The following is a 19,700-nucleotide window of genomic DNA, read 5'->3' on the forward strand; positions in this document are numbered from 1 at the left end:
CAGAAGCAATTGCATATCAACAGCTATTTATTATTATATGGATGAAGCTACTTTATATTGAACTATTCATCTGACACATTATTGACAACTCTATCAAAAAATATGCAGGTGTAATTGGGTCCTTAGTTTGGGCTCAAGTTTTGTCAGCCAGAAAACTTTCATATTTTCTGATTTTTTTTTAAAAACCATGAAAGGGGAAGATAATATTACAGTAGCCCTACTATAGTCTATATTACTATGTTATCGCATAATTCTTCAATGATGAGGTCACCAACCGGAAATACATTAACTGCCATACGAAATTATTGTGTATCTCCTATTCCGTTTGCAAGCGTGCGTTGTTTAATTGCAAATGTAGTTGTGTAACTACTAGTTGAACCTGACTTATAAAACCTAATGAATTAATAAGTGTAAATATTACAAAAAATTTGGTCAACTTTATTTTAAACTTAAGATCATACTACACTCCATTCACTCCATTACTAATAGCCTATATATACTCGTATATCTAATTCATCATAAAATAATTAACAATCTATAATTATTTTTTCTCATATGAAGAATGAACCACAATTCATAACCTTGATAATTCGTCATCCCTCGCCCTCCATAATTCGTGATAGACGCTTGGTCCCGTTAACTACGAATTATTAAGGTTTTATATGCAGAAAATTTAATTTAGTTGGTTCACCTTCAAATGAAAGTAAATCGCATATTCCAAGTAGGTAATTGTTTTTATTTAAAAATAGATCATTGTTCATTTACGTGTAGTTAAGTTTTATTATAGGAATGAACAACTTTTGAAACTTACCGCTTGAATGTAGGGCTCCAGAGTGTCAGAGCATTTAATTACTAAACTCTTCGCTAGATCATACGCGTTTTTTCTTTGTGACTTGTACGGATCCACCTTTGGATTTTGTTTAATAATCATTATTTTATCGATTAGCATTTGAATAAAGAATTTCTTATCAATTTCCATCAGATATATAATTATTTCATTTTTAAAATTATTCATTTATACATCTCGTGAAATTGTTACCGCACAGGTTCCACCTACTTAATTTGCATGATTTCAAGGATGCAGATATTAAATATTCTTAACCATACTATTCAAATGGCACTGCTTTGGTCAGCATTTTCGGGAGCTATGATGAAGATGACAATTATTAACACCTACATATTAACAACATTAATTATCTGAAATTAATAAATTTGAAAAAATATGTACTCACTTTACTATCTTAAACATTAGTGTAAAAAGATGACAAAAAATCTCCTGGCAGTCCTCAAGTTCGAAGCACATGATGAATGATTTGACTTGAGCCAGGTTGTCAAGAAGATATAAATATCTCTTGAAAGCTGGGTCGTTAGGATCTTCTAGTCCAGACAATTGCTTTATAATAAATAGGAAGATTGTCTGCGAAAATATAAAAAATTGGTATCAACTACACATAAATTCAACAATTCACAATTTTATCATTGAAAACTGAGAAGATTCATGACATTAAAAAAGTCTTGTGATGAGAATTTACAGTGTAATCGCCTCAATTATTTAGTAGTCAGAATAATTCCAATAAATTCAAACAGCATCAAAGTTGCATGGAGCCATCACATATGAAAAATAAAATTTATGCAACAAAACAAGTAAAGATTAGAAAAATCAAAAATTAATTATTGATAGAATAAATTGTGCACGCAAACGTCACAACCACATATCAATTGAAACTTTAGACAACATATTCAATACTGCAGAAAATTAAATAAAAACACACATATTTTTTTAGAATTGGACAACAATTCTACAACAACTTTGTTACAAAGTTGTGTAGAATTTGACAACATTATTTGCGTTTTTATTTAATCATGGAACGGTTCTACAATATTGACAGTGATTCAGCATAATATTAAATAACGAATTATATAACAGCTCACCTTCACATGTTCCGGATCTTTATAAGGAGCATCTGGAGCATACACCCTGAGAACGTCCGCTATACAGCATGCTATAAGAAGCTGAACATCTCTGCTAGGATGCAGTAAGAATGCATCATCTGCTAAATGTATTGCCAATGGTATGTATTGCTGGTACATTCCCTCATCCTGACCCATCCCTTGAAGAGTATGGGCCAGAGTCTGCAATAAAAAGCACCAATTATTACAATCACTTAGTATTAATTGATAATTCTGTATTTCAATGCAAAAAAAAAAAACAAATGACAGGAAACGTTTTTTCTCCAATTTTATGGAGAACTGGCAAAAATTATTTATTCGAAGAAAATTATTTATTTCATTGCATTTTAATAAGTATTAATTTACTGAGGAGAAAGCAATTTCATCATCATAATAAGATCTTTTAAAATATTATAAATCAGTGACTGAATCAGGCTGAACGATTAAGTTTTTTCAAACAATGCGATGATAATAATAACTCTACTATAAATAATTAATAGTTTCTATTAATTTGATATTTTAGTTTAGGCCTACTTATAAATGGTTATGCCCTCGATTGACTGATAAATCACTAGGCAAGATGGAATTTTGTTTCACTGATGTATTTCTTTATTTATTTAATTTGAAAATCAGAGAAATCATGTTATTCTTTTTTCGACATTGTGAATACTAACGATGTGCTCACAGTGAGTATAGAATGTAATTCTATACATTATATACTCACTGTGTGCTCATGGATTGTTCAAGTTCGTTGTTATTGTGAGAATTTTATATGAATAATGAAATATAATTATTCATATAATCTATGATTTGTCAGACACTACCCCAACTGATATGATATTAACATGGAATGCATTATTGATATCTTTTTGATTATAATGCGACAATTTACATTATGAGTGCATCTATTTTCATTTATTGATTTTTTTGCAATTATTTATTAATTTTTACATCTTAGTAATAAATCATTTCCATTCTACACTTATTACAGGATAACTTGTAATTTGAAATTTTTAAGCTTTGGTTATGAAGGTACTCTAGTGTTAAAACAAGAGTGTAAAAACAATCTTTGGTTACGTGGCATGGAAAACTTGTAGTATGCCTACTGAAATAAAACAGTTTATAATGAATTTCGCAATGTCAGTTGATATTGGATGAGGAAAGAATCGAGTTGAAGGACCTAAACTGCTTCCTACAAAAAAATCTTAAAATAAAAATCATAGTTTAGATGAAGATGAATTACCTTGAGTCGCCGAATGAGCTCATCTGCTCCCAAGCTGTCGTCAACTGGCCTGCAGCCCTGTGGGTACACTATTTCGTGCGGCATTGAACTGCAATACACAAGACATGAGATTCAAACATTAAATAACTTTTGCGCAAAGATCATCAAATATTACATTGAACCCATTGCCCCCACATGGGGGAATGTGGATGTAGAACCTCTATCCTCGGGCCCGAAACGAGTACGCCTACAGTAGTTTTTTTATTGTACGATATTATTTTCCAGAAGATCATAGATTCAAAATAAAATTATGTAATTACGAGTAATAATGACTATAGTGAGGTCCACGTTATAATCACAGTGGAGAAAGATAGCAGAACAACGTTGCCTATCTGTCTTGTCAATGCCTTCTATAGACGGTAGCTGATACAGGTTGATGTAATATCAACTGTTCATTCTCGTTTATAAAAATAAATTATAATTTATTAAGCAAGAAATTATATTTTTCAAGAATGTCATAATGAATTTTCATAATTAAGATGAAATATTTTATTAATTAATTATCAATTCTACATTGTTGATAGACGATCTGGCAAAAGAGCAAGCGAGAAAGAGAAAGCGCTATCCGCTTTGTTGAATGATAGACAAGGAAAGCAATACCATTGCTAATCAAACACTGCCATTATAACGTGGATCTTACTATAGCGGAAAAATTATCCATATTATCGAATTGAATAATAAAATATCGCTTAATTTTACAAACATTCAGTTTTATTCCAAATTATAATTATTCATTCAGAGAGATGGAATATTATTAAAATGATACAGTATATTGAACTACCTATTTCAATTACATAATTTTCAGATGAATCAGAATAATAAACTGATAATATATACATTTTCATGAATGCAAGTGACTGAGCTCGATGTTTAACAATGAAACTGATGTATCAGCACAAACACATTTACAGAGACAAAACAATCTTTCAATGCTTCTCATGGAATAAGATTGGAGGAACGTTGAATTGTGAAAATTCATCGCTAATAAACTATTCATCACTACCTACAACACGCTGAACTTGCGCTTAACAACACAAATACTGAGATCGATAGAAAATTTCAAACCTTCCGAGTAGGCTAAGCTGACTCATGTCTGGGAGAATAGAATATTAAGAGCTTACATTCTATACTCACTGTCTGGAATGTTTGCTGATCAATAAGTTATCACAAACATGTATTATTCTATATTATTTTGAATTGGTTAACATGATTATGACTCAGAATAGCGGGAACTTATAAAAACGTCGTTAAACGAAAGTGGGAATGAGGAAACATTTTATTTATAATAATTAAAAGGTCAACATTTTCAATTCTCAGAATCATTAATAAATTCATAGTTTCTTTGAAAATCGCTGCAATGTCTCTCATTACTTCCATTTAAAGTCTCTTATTGATCGCTGCAATGTCTCAGGTATTGTGAATTTCAATCCAAATTCTCTGCTTCTCAAAATAATTGATAGTGTTGTATGCAACATCCACATCAACACTGCACGGGTGGCGTAACTAGTCTGATTGCGCCCCAATGATAGTATTCCTTTGCGCCCCTATTCGTAGACTCATTCGCACACCCACCCCTCACAAAAACAACTCATACGAACCTAATAGCATTTCTTTGCACTTTTACACTTCCTGGAACGAAGGGTCATAGAGGGAAAAGTTTGGAAGACAATTTTTGACCCCGCAGTTCTGTTTAGGGTAGTAAGGAGGTAAACATATCAAAAGTCCCACCCCTGCCCCCTGTGCTGAGGGGGTGAGGGACGTTCAAGACGTTTCTTGTCAAAAACATTTCTTGGTTTCTCGCGTATAACTAGAAAACTATGCATCTTATGGACATAACTATTTTATACAAGATTAAAGCTTGCATAATTTCCTACACTATTCTATACAATATTAAAGCTTACATAATTTCCTACAAAATTGATCTTTAAACTTTTTCTATATCTCTTTTACTTTTCGAGATATCCGCTCTTAAGGTGTGACATTTTTGAAAAAAAAAACAAATTTCCTTCAATTTTACGCTATTTTTGCTCTTGTAACTTTATATCTAATATCAATGGAAAAATCCATGCTGATTATGTGTTATAGAGCAACAAATTCGTTTCAATTTTATGTATAATTTTCCACTTTACACATTTCCCCATGACTGTTGCAGCAGCTTCAGTGTTGAGTGTGAAATCTTCAGTTTTGCAACAATAGACAAATTGACAAAATAATTTGGAGGCAATATTTTGAACACAATTTTGGACTTTGCAGCTTTGTTAGGACCAGTTAGGGGGTGAACATATCAAAGTCCCCATCCCTTACCCCTTGTGAAGGGATGAGGGTGGTTAAAAAGTTGAATTTTTCAATGTTTTGCTTACACGTTTATATCTCGAGAAAATGCGTTCAACCGACATGACTAACTATTCAAAAATGAAGCTTGTTAAATTCTATATCTCTGAAAACTGATTGGAAATTCACAAAACTCTTCTGAACAAAAATTGTAGAGAATTTATCAAGCTTCATTTTTGAATATTTAGTCATGTCGATTAAAAGCATTTTTCTCAAGATATAAACGTGAGCAAAACATTGAAAAATTCAACTTTTAAACCACCCTCACCCCTTTAGCACAGTGGGTTGGGGTGGAGACTTTTGATGTGTTATCTCCTCACTACCTTAAATAGAACTGCGGGGTCGAAAATTGTCTTCCAAACTTTTCCTTCTATACCCTTTTTTGAGCATTTATTGCCTGGACTATACAATCTCTATCCAATTAGAGAAAGATTAGTCGAAGAAATATAATTATATCACAGTCCATGCCATGGTATTATTAATATAACCATAGATTAACTAAATCTACGGTTTCTCAATGAAATAACGAATACAACTCCGTGGCCAAATAGATTAGATTAGATAGGTATGCATGATAATAGGAATAAGATTAAATAGGCCAATGATGAATAGGAATTAGATTAGATAGGCCAATAATTTAGATGAACTAAATATATGGTTTCCCTATGGTATAACGAATACAACTCCGTGGCCAAATGCTTCGATAAACTACAAAGAGTTTTGCTTTGATTTTTTTTATAATTTTCAGATTATCAGTTTTTTACGTCCCCCCAGGTCTGCGCCCCCTGAAGGACTGCGCCCCAATGCACCGCATTGGTTGCATTTGCGTTATTTACGCCACTCGGCATTCAGTGGCAGCTGTGCGAGTGAGTGATCCGTGTAATCTTACGATTCGGTAGATCGCCAGATTCTTCTTCCTGCGATTTTATTTTTGTGCGGCTAGCTCAAATAAAGTGTTCACAGCTCGACCAAAACCTGAGGTTGAATTAATACATATCATTCACAATAGCCTATCCCATTTGGAATATATCAGCGATCTTCAACGCACATTTCAATATTGTATTCGTGCAGGAGGCTAAAGGGCTTGATTTTCAAAAAAATCCGAATTTGATAATCCTGAATGGCAAGTTCCAAATTTTCATTTTTATGAATGGAATTATTTTTTCCTTCCTACTTTTGTTTTTTCCCGTTATTCTGAGCCATCCTTATCTCTACTATCGTCGGTTCTGGGAGCTGAGAAACGTTTTAAACAAACATGCGCGTGTGAGAGTGGATCTTGGAGAAGCAAAACCGATTCACAGTAGCCACCTAACATATTTGACATTGACTGGACTAAAATCACAATACATGATTCAGTGTGGATGAATGCATTGTGAAATGGTATTTACGAGTCTAGCAATCAACAGCGGATATGAGTCACTAATACACAAACATACTTGAAGACTATTTTTAAACTGGAAAGGGCAACTAAATCTTGTTATCTACATAGATTTTCAACTATTAATATTAATTACTTGATAGCTTCTAGCCTCTGAAAATACTTCAGGACAAAAATGTAAGATGGAGTCTACCTCTTATCTATTTCTCTAAGGATTTTTTGCTTATAAGTGAAATAAAAATTTTCTGCATAGGCTTATTATGGAAAGCCGCTATTCAGAAATTTGTAAATGCTAGGCCTACATCAGTATTTTCACACGTGGTCTCCAATCTGAAATTATACCGAAATATTTTTTTTAGAATCTGTACTCCCTTCAATTTCATATTGATCTTTTTTAATGGGTATCAATAAGTAGAAAGACGATGAAAGGAAGAGAGAAAGAGAGATTGTCTTCAATGGGTAGTAAAAAATTGTTTATTTCGCTCGGTCGTAAAGAAACCTGTTGAATTTTAACTGTGATTAAATGCAACGAGAACCAATCAGAGAAGGCTTTTTTTAAAAGAAGACTTCTCTGATTGGTTTACGAGGCATTTAATCACAGTTAAAATTTTAGAGCAACCGGGCCTGTGTAAATGAGTACCAATATCAAAGGTCTTCATGAATAAATAAATATTTTTTCTCAAATGGCCATTAGAATAGGCCACATAAGTGAAATATGTGTGACAAGTGAAAATTAGTGGTCAAATAGTATTGATACACATTGACAACAAAGCAGCTCCCATCCCAAAATAATCGGCCACACGATACTCAATACGCCTATTGAAAGGGAAAGGCCCGATATTTTCCTCTATCCTAGATGCAGGGCCCGCCATCGAATAATATCTGGGGCCCTGATTAAATCAAGAAAAAGAGATTGGCAATCCTAAAATACAATCAGGGTGTCCACTCAATAAGTATCAGAAAATTCCCGTATAATTCACGTTTTCCCAAGTTTTCCCGCCGGTTTTATTATCTCAAGATCATTAATATTAATATGGGCTCAGTAATCTCTATACTTATAAAAGGCTAAGCCCCTACAGACTGAAATCACACCACAGCCCAAACTACTGAGCCTAAAAACTTGAAATTTTGCACGATTATTTATGGTAGCCTGAAAACATCCACTAAGGAAGGATTTTCAGAAATTTGCCCCCCTGAGGGAGCTGGGGCCCCCCAAAATTTTGTACTTTTTAACCGCTCATTGCACAGCAAAGTCATGAGGAACTTTTTTGTTCAGCTACGAAAAAAATTAGATCTATGCAGAAAAATTTCGATCAGGAGCACAGGGGGGTCCAGGAGAGGGCATTTTTCGAAAATTTTGATGTAAAATCACACTACAGCTCAAACTAATTGTCCTACAGACTTGAAACTTTGCAAAAATATTCTTCAAACATGCTAGACGCGCACTAAGAACGGATTTTGAGATGTTTGCCTCTAAGGGTTTCAAATGGTGAAAAAGGATCCTATTAAGTAAGGTTATGAACATGGTAAGGTGAGTGCCATATGGAAATGAGATAATATTTATTTATTGACATGTGATATTCTAACATATGTTGTAATCATTGGAAATAACAAAATAATATGATAGAAATTCAAAAAAGAACATCTGTTCTATTATTGCTTTCTACCTGGTTCCACTCAACCTCAATAATATTGTTCTGATAATTGATAAATATGTTTAAAAATATTATTATTATTGTTATAATAAAAGTATTGTTTTAATAATTAATTATTATCATTAATATAATAATAATATTGTTTTGGTAATCAATAAATATTTTTATTTTCACAAACTCTGCATTATTTATAATGGTGAATGTGAAACAGCTGCATCAAAGAAATTATCTCAAAAACATATGTTTAGGATAACCATAGTTTTGAACTTCGTTTTCCTGATGAAATGTATAAGCCTACACGTGGCATGTATTATTAATTTTTCAGCTAGAACAGTTTTTTGAGACTGCTAAATAAATGTCTACAGTTTTATCAATGCTGTATCGGCAATATGAAAACGCATGCAGTTAATATGTCTTTAAATAAAGGTGTTGATATCTCCATAATAATTATTCTCTACCATTTTTATTTGATTAAAATTTCAAAATTATTCAAGCCTTGATAGAATGATTGACTCACTGTACAGTCAGTCGAAAATTTTAATATTGAAATGAGGGGTATTTTGGCAAGCTGAACAAAAAAGTAAGGTCCTATGCACCTTGTTGATATTATTTCTTCAAATGAAAAATGAGTTTTATTGGTTGTCAAAACTCCCCCTGAAAGAGAACTATTCATTTTATCCATCTTTTAGTAAAATAACAATGATTTCTGCATTGAATAACATCTATCTTGCCAACAAGAATCGAACTCTTTGTGAATTTAGATATGACCTACACTTTAGATTTATATAATTCTATTAATAAATTCATGAAAATTGAAGTACTTTTTTCAGTTAGTTGATGAAATTAAATGGAGAAAATGATTATAATTTTATCGATACAGAATTAGTTGAATGAATTGTCGATGTACTGAGTTCTTGGTCAACAATAATTCAATATTGGTATTCATCCAATCATTTTTTTTTCAGAAGTTATTTCATTTGAATTAGAAAATATTTATAAGCTCCTATAAATTTATCATTCGTAACAATGAATTCTTCAAAACATGAATTTAATCAAATAAAAAATTGCCCATACTTCTGTATTCATGTTCGCATGTTTTCCACTTGTGATGGATAGCCAAAATATTGTGGAGCGAGCTGCACGGCGAATTGTAATCGAGGGCTCTGATTGGCTGAAAAGTTCAGCGTTCGGAGTGAGGTGAGGCGAGCAGTTAGAACAGAGGCCAGCGGAACGGTGAATGGTTTGGAGTACGGTACGGCGAATGATTAACAGCTGATTTTTAACATTATGAAGCATATGCTCATGTTCGTTGGAAGGCAAGATGTTCGGAGGAATGCACGGTTTGCTGCGCGGTTCGAGGTTCGGTTTGGCATGTGTGGACGCACTTTTAGTTGTTACAGGACATTTATACAGATCACAGGCCAAAGCAACATAATAATCTATCTTCTTCTTCTTCTTCTTCTTCTTCTTTCTCTTCTTCTACCTATATCTAAAAGGCTAAGACCCGACAAACTGAAATCACACCACAGCCCAAACTACTAAGCCTAAAAACTTGAAATTTTGCAAAATTGTTTATTGTAGCCTCAAAACATCCACTACAAAAGGATTTTCAGAAATCTGCCCCCCCCCCCTGAGGAAGCTGGGCCCCCCCAAATTTTCACTTTTTAACCGTTCATTGCACAGCAAAGTCATGAGGAACTTTTTCGTTCAGGTACAAAAAAAATCAGATCTATGCAGAAAAATTCCAATCAGGAGCACAGGGGGGTTCAGGAGAGGGCACTTTTCCAAAATTTTGATGTAAAATCACACTACAGCTCAAACTAATTGGCCTACAGACTTAAAACTTTGCAGAAATATTCTTCAAACATGCTAGATGCGCACTAAGAACGGATTTTGAGATATATTGCCTCTAAGGATTTCAAAGGATGAAAAAGGATCCTATTAAGTAAGCTTATGGTAAGGTGAACTCCATATGGAACTGAGATAATTGACACATGATATTCTAACATATGTTGTAATCATTGGAAAGCTTAAAACAATTCCATCAATTAGCTGATCGAATTGATTTTCATTTATTGAGAGCGCGAGCTTACCACGTGTTTTACGTGGTAAACGTTCTACAGATTTATAGTATTCCTGGTGATTGAGCCCGTCTTTTTCAGCGTTGTCTATTAATAATAAAGCTTAATTTACAACTAGCTCACCCAGCGAACTTCGCACCGCCAATGTATCTCATGTTACACTTGACTTTATTTGGTGAATCATGAAATTTATCTGATAATCAACATGTTCATTTACATCTCAATACGGACTTCCTATGTGCTTAGTCATGCAGCGCTCATTATTCTGAAAACATATTATTCTTCTCAATCAATTGGTAGTAATATCTATCAGTGAAGTTTTCAATTGAAAAAAAGGTTATATCAGTGTTTCAAAGAAAAATATTCAATGTTTTCATAGCTGTAGATTGTCGATATATAGTCCAGGAAATATGCGATGTACGATGAATCACACAGAATTCCATATTCTTTCCATTTTAGGATGAATATAAGCTAAGCTAAATTCAAAAAATTGTAAATTATTCTTTCATTCTTCAGTAATTAATGAATGCAATATGAATACTATACATATATACTATACAATATATATATATATATATATATATATATATATATATATATATATATATATATATATATATATATATCTTCTATACTTATAAAAGGCTAAGCCCCTACAGACTGAAATCACACCACAGCCCAAACTACTGAGCCTAAAAACTTGAAATTTTGCACGATTGTTTATGGTAGCCTGAAAACATCCACTAAGAAAGGATTTTCAGAAATATGCCCCCCTGAGGGAGTTGGGGCCCCCCCAAAATTTTGTACTTTTTAACCGTTCATTGCACAGCAAAGTCATGAGGAACTTTTTTGTTCAGCTACGAAAAAAAAATAGATATATGCAGAAAAATTTTGATCAGGAGCACAGGGGGGTCCAGGAGATTGCATTTTTCGAAAATTTTGATGTAAAATCACACTACAGCTCAAACTTATTGTCCTACAGACTTGAAACTTTGCAAAAATATTCTTCAAACATGCTAGACGCGCACTAAGAACGGATTTTGAGATATTTTGCCTCTAAGGGTTTCAAAGGATGAAAAAGGATACTATTAAGTAAGGTTATGAACATGGTAAGGTGAGTGCCATATGAAAATGAGATAATATTTTATTTATTGACATGTGATATTCTAACATATGTTAATTTATGTTGTTATCAGGGCTTAGCCTTTTATAAGTATAGAAGATAGTGGATTATCATCACCTTGATACTCAGCATTGATTACAGTGTTTTTCAAGTAATTGTAAGTTTATTGTGAGGATATACAGAAAATGTTATACAAGTGGTGAAATTGGAGAGAATTCTTCTCAGTTGTCTACTTTTTGTATGTGAGCTCAGGGGAAAATTTTCAACTGGAATGAACTGGCTCAACTGGAATCACATATTCTGGGTTCATAACAGAACACATGATTAGAGTTTGTTAATACCATTTTGTTTACAATATTTTGTAAGTTTTCTGCAAGTTGATGAATATAGGCTAAAAAGAGTAAGTAATTCCTTTATTCACCCATAACTAGCGGATTTATTTCATACGTATTTTTACCATAATGGAAGTGATTGAACTCAAAGTTAATGACTTACCAGCTCCTTCCAATTCAAATGTACTGATGGATGTTGATGACCAATTTTTTCAGTCATCAATGAACTCAAAGCCTTCAACTAGGAAAAAAACTTAAGAATAGGAAAAGATTTACCAATGCAACTAGGAAAAAACAGTTGAAAGAGGCCTCAAAAATTAACAAAAGAAATAAGTCAAATGAAAATTCTCTAGCTGTAGTGAACTGTTGTAGCGAAACGATTTTTCCCGAAATGGAAGATGTGGAAATTATTGAAATTAATGGCTTACCGGTCCCTCATAGAGTTCATAGTATTCCTGGTGATGGAGCCTGTCTTTTTTCAGCATTATCATATGCTATGTATGGATGTATTTCTCATTCCCGTAGGGTGCGTGCTGAGATTGTTACACATGCTTCTACCAACTGGGAAAGGCTGCACATTTACTCCATGAACCAAGAGTGTCAGCCTTACCAAAGTTTGGAGGAATACATTTCAACCATGTCCATGCCCTACACATATGGGACTTCATTTGAGTTGGAAGTGGCTAAAGATATATATCCTTTTCAATTTGAAGTGGATATAAATTGTATTCTTAATACTGGGAATACATATGGAAATGCACCCAATGTGAGAAGGTTGAAATTTATGGGGGAACTAGCAGGTACCCGTGCTTCGCTACGGGGACCATGACAGCAAAGGATTTTTTATTGGGCTGATATTGGTATTGGCTTCTTATGAATAAAAACCGTATGTTGTAAAAAAAATTGACATATCTTTACTATAATTCAAACAGGCTTTTCATTTGATAATTGAGTGAATGAGACTGCAATTGGAAATCTGATTAGAGGGAAAAATTTACAATGAATAATAATACATTTTATTCCCATTAATATACAAATAAGCAATCTAATCAATAAAATGTACACAATATTCAGAAATACAATTTATGAAATTTATTACAAATATAAATAATTGCATTTTTGGGAAATTAACCCTCTCAACTATGGGAAACCCATGTTCTAGAGCAGGTGTAATCTCTTCTTCTTCTTCTTCTTCTTCTCTTCTCTTCTCTATACTTATAAAAGGCTAAGCCCCGACAGACTGAAATCACACCACAGCCCAAACTACTGAGCTTAAAAACTTGAAATTTTGCACGATTGTTTATGGTAGCCTGTAAACATCCACTAAGAAAGGATTTTCAGAAATTTGCCCCCCCGAGGGAGCTGGGGCCCCCCAAAAATGTTGAACTTTATAACCGCTCATTGCACAGCAAAGTCATGAGGAACTTTTTTGTTCAGCTACAAAAAAAAATTAGATCTATGCAGAAAAAATTCGATCAGGAGCACAGGGGGGTCCAGGAGAGGGCATTTTTCGATAATTTTGATGTAAAATCACACTACAGCTCAAACTAATTGTCCTACAGACTTGAAACTTTGCACAAATATTCTTCAAACATGCTAGACGCGCACTAAGAACGGATTTTGAGATATTTTGCCTCTAAGGGTTTCAAAGGATGAAAAAGGATCCTATTAAGTAAGGTTATAAACATGGTAAAGTGGACGCCATATGGAACTGAGATAATTGACACATGATATTCTAACATAATGTTGTAATCATTGGAAAGCTTGAAATAATTTTGTCAATCAGCTGATCAAATTAATTTTGCGTTGAGAGCGCGAGCGTATAAATTGTATGTGTATATTCGCCACGTGTGTATGTCGTTAACTATCTCTATAATAAGTTAAGCTGGTTTATACACGTACGGGATAGGAAAATTATGTATGGCGCATCATCTCGTCTACTGGACTAATTAACTTGAAATTTTGCATATAGATTCTCAATCAACCAAGGATGGATATAGGCTTATTTTCAATTTTTAATAATTTCATTACCGGTACGTCAAATTTCAGGTTGTCAAGTTTTAAAATAGATCCTTGCGAAGCACGGGTTACTGCTAGTATATATATATATACTCTCTTTCATTAGGTGAATAATTTTTTTCAACATTTTCCAGTTTCTCAATGATAGGGGAGTGATAATTATTTGTATAGGTCTTCTAAGGAACCATAATCAACAGCTGGTACCAATCAACTACACTTCAACCCCAAACTACCGTTTTAATACCAGTACACAATAATTTATCACAGGGTGATATGTTTATTACAGCTGGTAACTTTAGATGCTAAATCATTATTATCACAATATGATCTTGAATCATGATTATCTTTTCGTTCTTCAGTAGCCGCTCGGCCGAAAATTTCGAAAACATATGTCTGTAAAATGTATTAATAAATAATTATTATTAGCCCCCCTATTAAAATTTCTGTTCAGAAACCATCCCCAATATTTACACAACATTTTCCAAAAGTTTCATGCCGTTATGTCAAGTAGTTTTCAAGTCTACAGGGAACAAACAAACATACAAACAAACACACAAACAGACATTCATTTTTTTATAAAAAGATTTACATTCGGCTCAAACAAAAGCCTCTCTAAATGAAGGTAGATTGATAAGGATTCAGTTCTGTTGTTTTAACATTTTTTCAAATCACTTTCAAAAAGTTCATGTAGTACCTACTATTGTGTTTGAGACACTTCTGGCGCTATCATAGTTTCACCACTATTCTGTTCCACAGTCCTATCTCTTGCAGTCGTACTATATCTATAATAATTATATAAAGTAAAGCTGGCTTATGCACGTACGGGATAGGAAAATTATGTTTGACGCATCATCACGTCTGAACTACTGGACTAATTAACTTGAAATTTTGCTTATAGATTCTTAATTAACCAATGATGGTTATAGGCCTATTCTCAATTCTTCAAAATTTCATTACATCAAGTTTTCATTTTGTCAAGTTTTAAAATAGATCCTTGCGAAGCATGGGTTCTTGCTAGTGTTTTTCTAAAAATAAAGGCTCCGGTATGCAATGTTCCTGTGAAGAGGGGGGACGGGGGTTAATGGGATTACTCAGAAAGAGGGGGGTCACTCTCGCTTTTTTTTAGGTAATAGAATGTGGAATAAAACGAAATCATTTCCAGCTTTCTTTCATCAATGAATGCTGAGTTATAATTGTTCAAAAACAAGTTAAATTTTCAGAATAATGGAAATTTAGAGGAATCTCAGTTTTTAATAGACTATATCTTGCGATTTTTATTATTTAGATTTATAATTCCCCGTGAGAGGTGCTGGTCCTCCATCGGGCGCCTCCCCAGGTGGCGGATAGGGGAATGCCTCCCATATATGGGAGGTACCGGTGAAATTAAATAGCCGGAGTGGACCAAAACCAGCAAGCCGGTCAATGGCCTCGAAGGCGGATGAGGAGAAATCCCAACGGCAGAGAGGGCGGATTGGGTAACTAGGGAGTTAACACAAATTAAATCCAGGGTAGGTTACGCTCTGAAAGCTGTGGTGGAAGCAAGTACCTAGGAGATGGCAACTCTAAAAAAAGGACCCTGGTTCTCCAGGTTAGACGGTTGTGCGCAAGGCTAACCACCTTGGAAAACATTATTGTTACGTAACCTCAAGATGCCTCGGAATGGGACTGGATTTACAGAAATAATATACGGATAGCCAACAATCGAAAAAGAATAACGGAAAGATGCAGAACCCCGACAGAGAGAAGTGGAGAGCCATTATAGAGGAGACCAAGGCCCTGGATGGGATGTAGCGCCATGGAGTAAGTAAGTAAGATTTATAATTCAAAATCCCTCTGAGCGTAATTTTGTGATCTTCAACCTGAGACTAGGTAGACCATTCTATCTCAGGGTAAATTAAAAAAAACGCAAGCATAAAATTTTATTCGTCAAAATGTGAAATTATGAGGCGAAAATTTCATCATTTTCCGACTTTATAATATAGGAATAACTTCCTAATCACGATAAAATCAACTTTTTGGTGAGGGCTTCTCTTATTTATCTGGAAATTGAAAATCTAAGTTTTTAAACTTTTATTTAGTGATTCACTACATGTTTATTTCATTCAATCACTTGAAAATATCATTAGAGCTAATAGAACATTCAATTTTATGTACAAATCCAATATTTCACGCATATCACTAAGACCTTTGCAGCAATTTTATTATTGAGTGTGAAATATTCACTTTTGCAAGAATAGATCAATTCACAATGAAATTTGGAGGGAATGATTGGAACCCAATTTTTGACTTTGCAGCTTTGTTGGGACTAGTTGGGAGGTGAGTGAGCATATCGAAAGTCCCCACCACTAGTGCAATCTCTAGTGCTAGAGGGATGAGGGTGGTTTAAAAGCTTTTTTCATTTTTGTTGCAAAAGTGAAGAATTTACACTCAAAAATTAAACTGCTGCAACGGGCGTAGGGAAATATTGAAATATAAAAGAGTTTAATTGTACATCAAATTGAAGACAGGTTACTGCTCTATAAGCTCATAATCATCATTAATTTTTTCATGAATAGTTCAAAAGGTATAAGGCCTAAAATAGCAAAAAAATGAAGGCAAACGTGTTTTTATTCAATATCACAACTGAAGGCTCGGATTTCTCAAAACCTATAAGATACAGTATATGAAAAAAGTTGTCAGAAAAGTAGTTGTGTGTGTGAGATGCACAGTTTCCTAAATATATACGGAAAATAGAAAAATGGTACCTTTGAACCACCTCCCCCACCTTGTGGGTATGGGTGGGGACTTTTGATGTTTACCTCCCTACTACCTAAACAGAGCTGTGGGGTCAAAAATTGTCTACTGAAACCTTCCTTATTCTGAGTATTCATTTCCCCTGGACTAGATACACCATCTATGAATTTATGAGTCTAATCTAACTGATCAGTATGCTAATGTCAGCGCCACACTCTCGCCAAGCGGCTCAATGTATACATCTATACGGGCGGAGTGACGGCGAGCGATGGCATAGTAGCCATCCACACTCTCGCGCTTGTCGTCATTTGTACGCACTTGGCAAGAGCGTGGAAGCGGCATGACAGTAATGCCGGGTCCAGACCCTCTAGTTTACCATCAGTCTTTTGCTCAAGCAAAAGACTGATCGTTTGGTTCAAGCAAAAGACTGATGAAAAATTGTGTCCACACGCATCCGTCTTGTCGTCCGTTTTCCTATTTTTGTGCTCACAAGTTCAGTTCTTGATATGTTTATTTATTTGATTAGTATTTGATTTGAATCATTCAGTATTATACAACTTACAGAAAAGTATCACAGGCTAACTTACACCCAAAACGGTTCCAATTCTAATTTTTACAACAGTCCAAAGTAGCTAGAGGTTATGAGTCACTTCAATATGAATTGTGATATGGTTCATTGAGTCTGAATTGTATACGGTTGACATACATCTGGTAGATGAGTAATAATTATATCGTATTTTTTCGCTGATTCAACTGGATAATGCTATATTTACATCAACAAAATATTCTAAGCTATATTTAACAGCATAATGACAAAAATATTACTGTTCATCGCTAAATGTCTTTGTTTGCATGTCATATCTCGAGACACAGTGATTGTAAATAAATTGAAAATTTGTAGATAGTATTCTTATCAACAATATAGTACATCTTAATATATCATAATAGTAAATCATAATATCAACAACATCAAATTCTGAGAGTATCATGAGAATCAAGAAAGAAAAAAGGGTTAAATGGCGTTATATACAATCGATAAAAAATCTCCATTTTTACACGATTTAGGTTTTGTTGCATAGGCAAAAGACGGACGGTTTGATGGAAAAAGATTCCCGGCCGATACATTCTAAGTTTGACAACTTAAGCTTGAAGACCCATCCATTTTAACGTCCATACGCAATGACTTACATGATCCAACTTTTGCTTAAGCAAAAGACTGAAGCTAAACTTGAGCGTCCGGACCTGGCTTAAGGCCCAACTCACACTTAGGCCTCTTTCACATGGCAGAATCCTGGCTCCTGAAGATCATATTACGGAAGATCATATTTCATATTTCGCAGCTCTCCTGTGCTTTTACATGGGGATCTTACAAATAAGCTGACGGATCTAATGATTACGCTGACGTCTGCTCAAAGTATGACTCATCACTTTTTCTCAAAGTCTAACTTCCTTTAAAATATAGATAGAAGATTTCGGATTTCGGATTTGGATTCAGCGACCCCAAATTCTTTAAAACGTAAGTCCCGTTTCCAAAAATACCCGAAACAAGGGAGTTATAGCTGTTTTTAATATAGCTTTCCATTATCATATGATTATATAGTAAACGTACTAAGATAACAATACTCCTGACTCACGAAGAGAGAGGCAAAGGTTTTAAGAAGTTTTTAAACACCTGAAAAGTTTAAACATGTTCATTTTTTAATTTTTAAAAGTTCTATTAAAAAAAAAAAACTTTGAAAAGATGAATAGGAAAAGGAAACTTGTACAGTAAACTTCACTGAATTTCAATTGTCATTCAACAATCTAATTTATCAGGTTTAAATCGTTGAATATCAAATAAAATTCCCAGTAATTGCATCAAATAGCATCAAATAGAATAGAAAACGAACCTAGTAGCATATAGTACAGATTTATCAACACAAAACATTATGCGAATGAAATGCAGTTCTTTCAATGAAACTCCAAAACTGTGACGATATTAAGGTGTATCATTTATTCAATACAAATTCTCCTGTTACATGGATATGTATTTCCACGAAGACTAGAATCACAAAGCGTTTCAATACTATGTTTCTCAGAAGTTGAAACTTAATAAAATATCATTTTACTTATAAATAAAACTAAATACTGTATAGAAATAATGAAATATTGATACATGTGTTTTATTGATAACATGTGTTTTCAAGTAACTAGTAAATAAATCAACATCGTATAAATTACATTGAATTATTTATCAAATTCTGTGTATATTCATCAAAATAATTCATATAATAATCTTACTTTTGAGTGGAGTGAGTTAACAATACACATTTTTACATGAGTTGTTTAATCAAAACAAATCAGACCAACATATCTATTAAACTGATACACAGAATTCAGTCCGTTTCAAAAACATCAGTCTTAAGATAATTTTTCAAAAATAAATTAGGGGATAATATTTCAACCTGCAACTTCTATATTCCCATGATACTATATAATATAATATAACGTGTTATTATAATAGCATGAAAGATAAAATTCAACATGAAATATAGTACAGACACCTTTGGTTATTTCTTGATTGACTTTATAAATTATTGAGGATGTTTCCCCTGTGCTAAATCTCATCTATTATTAAAACAAACCAATTTAGATAACTATGTAAATGGCGACACTGATTGTGTTTATTGATACAAGAGGAAACCGCATGTTCTAAGCTCATAACTAGATGCACTAGTCCCATTCAACTAATCTAGTCCAGTCTTTAATGTCCCAGAAATGCACCTCCAATCCGCGCACTGTTCAATATTGGGCACTCTTTCAACCACCTCAACCTT

General features: G+C 33.6%; 1 protein-coding gene across 1 annotated transcript in view; it reads right to left on the reverse strand.

Moving 5' to 3' along the window:
* The window catches only part of LOC111051597 (sister chromatid cohesion protein PDS5 homolog B), a gene marked incomplete in the record, with an annotated part of 199,314 nt that overhangs the window by 75,309 nt on the left and 104,305 nt on the right, over positions 1–19,700 (reverse strand).

The sequence above is a fragment of the Nilaparvata lugens genome, chromosome Y (assembly GCF_014356525.2).
Source record: "Nilaparvata lugens isolate BPH chromosome Y, ASM1435652v1, whole genome shotgun sequence".
NCBI classification, from domain to species: domain Eukaryota; kingdom Metazoa; phylum Arthropoda; class Insecta; order Hemiptera; family Delphacidae; genus Nilaparvata; species Nilaparvata lugens.